This window comes from Monodon monoceros, unplaced genomic scaffold (assembly GCF_005190385.1).
Source record: "Monodon monoceros isolate NGI ecotype Baffin Bay Population unplaced genomic scaffold, NGI_Narwhal_1 Super_Scaffold_20, whole genome shotgun sequence".
In the NCBI taxonomy this organism is placed as follows: Eukaryota; Metazoa; Chordata; class Mammalia; order Artiodactyla; family Monodontidae; genus Monodon; species Monodon monoceros.
The window spans coordinates 90,188,169-90,191,921 of NW_021703777.1; positions in this window are offsets into that span (position 1 = coordinate 90,188,169).

Consider the following 3,753-nt stretch of genomic DNA (forward strand, 5'->3'; position numbering starts at 1 on the left):
TGGGTCATATGGTAGTTCTATTTGTAGTTTTTTAAGGAACGTCCATACTGTTCTCCATAGTGGCTGTATCAATTTACATTCCCACCAACCGTGCAAGAGGGTTCCCTTTTCTCCACACACTCTCCAGCATTTATTGTTTCTAGATTTTTTGATGATGGCCATTCTGACTGGTGTGAGGTGATACCTCATTGTAGTTATGATTTGCATTTGTCTAATGATTAGTGATGTTGAGCATTCTTTCATGTATTTGTTGGCAACCTATATATCTTCTTTGGAGGAATGTCGCTTTAGGTCTTCTGCCCATTTTTGGATTGGGTTTTTTCATTTTTTGATACTGAGCTGCATGAGCTGCTTACAAATTTTGGAGATAAATCCTTTGTCAGTTGCTTCATTTGCAAATATTTTCTCCCATTCTAAGGGTTGTCTTTTCATCTTGTTTATGGTTTCCTTTGCTGTGCAAAAGCTTTGAAGTTTCATTAGGTCCCATTTGTTTATTATTGTTTTTATTTCCATTTCTCTAGGAGGTGGGCCAAAATGGATCTTGCTGTGATTTATGTCATAGAGGGTTATGCCTATGTTTTCCTCTAAGTGTTTTATAGTGTCTGGCTGTACATTTAGGTCTTTAATCCATTTTTAGTTTATTTTTGAGTATGGTGTTAGGGAGTGTTCTAATTTAATTCTTTTACATGTAGTTGTCTAGTTTTCCAAGCACAACTTTTTGAAGATGCTGTCTTTTCTCCATTGTATATTCTTGTCTCCTTTATCAAAAATAAGGTGACCATATGTGCATGGGTTTATCTCTGGCCTTTCTATCCTGTTCCATTGATCTATATTTCTGTTTCTGTGCCAGTACCATACTGTCTTGATTACTGTAGCTTTGTAGTATAGTCTGAAGTCAGGGAGTCTGATTCCTCCAGTTCTGCTTTTCTTTCTCAAGGCTGCTTTGGCTCTTCAGAGTCTTTTGTATTTCCATACAAATTGTGAAATTTTTTGTTCTAGTTTTGTGAAAAATGCCATTGGTAGTTTGCTAGGGATTGCATTGAATCTGGAAATTGCTCTGGGTAGTATATTCATTTTCACAATGTTGATTCTTCCAATCCAAGGTCATGGTAGGTCTCTCCATCTGTTTGTATCTTCTTTAATTTCTTTCATCAGTGTCTTATAGTTTTCTGCATACAAGCCTTTTGTCTTCTTAGGTAGGTTTATTCCTAGGTATTTTATTCTTTTTTTGCAATGCTGAATGGGAGCATTTCCTTAATTTCTCTTTCAGATTTTTCATCATTAGTGTATAGGAATGCAAGAGATTTCTATGCATTAATTTTGTATCCTGCTACTTTATCAAATTCACTGATTAGCTCCAGTAGTTTTCTGGTAGCATCTTTAGGATTCTCTATGTATACTATCATGTCATCTGCAAACAATGACAGCTTTACTTCTTCTTTTCCAATTTGGATTCTTTTTATCTCTTTTACTTCTCTGACTGCCTTGGCTAAAACTTCGAAAACTATGTTGAATAATAGTGCTGAGAGTGGGCAACCTTGTCTCTTTCCTGATCTTAGTGGAAATGGTTTCAGTTTTTCATCATTGAGGACGATGTTGGCTGTGGGTTTGTCATATATGGCCTTTATTCTGTTGAGGTAATCCCCTCTATGCCTATTTTCTGGAGGGTTTTTATCATAAATGGGTGTTGAATTTTGTCGAAAGCTTTTTCTGCATCTATTAAGATGATCATATAGTTTTTCTCCTTCAGTTTGTTAATATGGTGTATCACATTGATCGATTTGCTTAGATTGAAGAATCCTTGCATTCCTGGAATAAACCCCACTTGATCATGGTGTATGATCCTTTTAATGTGCTGTTGGATTCTGTTTGCTAGTATTTTGTTGAGGATTTTTGCATCTATGTTCATCAGTGATATTGGCCTGGAGTTTTCTTTCTTTGTGACATCTTTGTCTGGTTTTGTTATCAGAGTGACGGTGGCCTTGCAGAATGAGTTTGGGAGTATTCCTCCCTCTGCTATATTTTGGAAGAGTTTGAGAAGGATAGGTGTTAGCTCTTCTCTAAATGTTTGATATAATTCGCGTGTGAAGCCATATGGTCCTGGGCTTTTGTTTGTTGGAAGATGTTTAATCACAGTTTCAATTTCAGTGCTTGTGATTGATCTGTTCATATTTTCTATTTCTTCCTGGTTCAGTCTCGGAAGGTTGTGCATTTCTAAGAATTCGTCCATTTTATTGCTATGTAGTTGCTTGTAGCAATCTCTCATGATCCTTTGTATTTCTGCAGTGTCAGTTGTTACTTCTACTTTCTCATTTCTAATTCTATTGATTTGAGTCTTCTCCCTTGTTTTCTTGATGAGTCTGGCTAATGGTTTATTAATTTTGTTTATCTTCACAAAGAACCAGCTTTTGATTTTATTGATCTTTGCTATTGCTTCCTTCATTTCTTTTTCATTTATTTCTGATCTGATCTTTATGATTTCTTTCCTTCTGCTAATTTTGGGGGTTTTCTGTTCTTCTTTCTCTAATTGATTTAGGTGTAAGGTTAGGTTGTTTATTTGAGCTGTTATCTTGTTTCTTGAGGTAGGATTGTATTGCTATACCCTTCTCTCATAGAACTGGTTTTGCTGCAATCCATAGGTTTTGGGTTGTAGGGCTTTCATTGTCATTTGTTTCTAGGTATTTTTTGAGTTCCTCTTTGATTTCTTCAGTGATCTCTTGGTTATTTAGTAGGGAATTGTTTAGCCTCCATGTGTTTATATGTTTTACAGATTTTTTCCTGTAATTGATATCTAGTCTAGGCATTGTGGTCAAAAAAGATACTTGATATGATTTCAATTTTCTTAAATTTACCAAGGCTCGATTTGTGACCCAAGATATGATCTACCCTGGAGAATGTTCCATGAGCTATTGAGAAGAAAGTGTATTCTGTTGTTTTTGGATGGAATGTGCTTTAAATATCAATTAATTCCATCTTCTTTTATGTATCAATGAAAGCTTGTGTTTCCTTATTTATTTTCATTTTGGATGATCTGTCCATTAGTGAGAGTGGGGTGTTAAAGTCCCCTACTATGATTGTGTTAATGTTGATTTCCCCTTTTATGGCTGTTAGCATTTGCCTTATGTACTGAGGTGCTCCTATGTTGGGTGCATAAATATTTACAATTGCTATATCTTCTTCTTAGATTGATCCCTTGATCATCATGAGGTGTCCTTCTTTTTCTCTTGTAATAGTCTTTATTTTAAAGTCCATTTTGTCTGATATGAGAATTGCTACTCCAGCTTTCTTTTGATTTCCATTTGAATGGAATATCTTTTTCCATCCCCTCACTTTCAGTCTGCATGTGTCCCTAGGTCTGACGTAGGTCTCTTGTAGACAGCATATATATGGGTCTTTTTTTTTTTATCCATTTAGCCAGTCTGTGTCTTTTGGTTGGAGCATTTAATCCATTTAGATTTAAGGTAATTATTGATATGTATGTTCCTGTTACCATTTTCTTAATTGTTTTGGGTTTGTTATTGTAGGTCTCTTGTGTTTCCTGCTTGGAGAAGTTCCTTTAGTATTTGTTGTAAAGCTGATTTGGTGGTGCTGAATTCTCTTAACTTTTGCTTGTCTGTAAAGGTTTTAATTTCTCCATCGAATCTGAATGAGATCCTTGCTGGGTAGAGTAATCTTGGGTGTAGGTTTTTCCCTTTCATCACTTTAAATATGTCCTGCCACTCCCTTCTGGCTTGCAGAGTTTCTGCTGAAAGA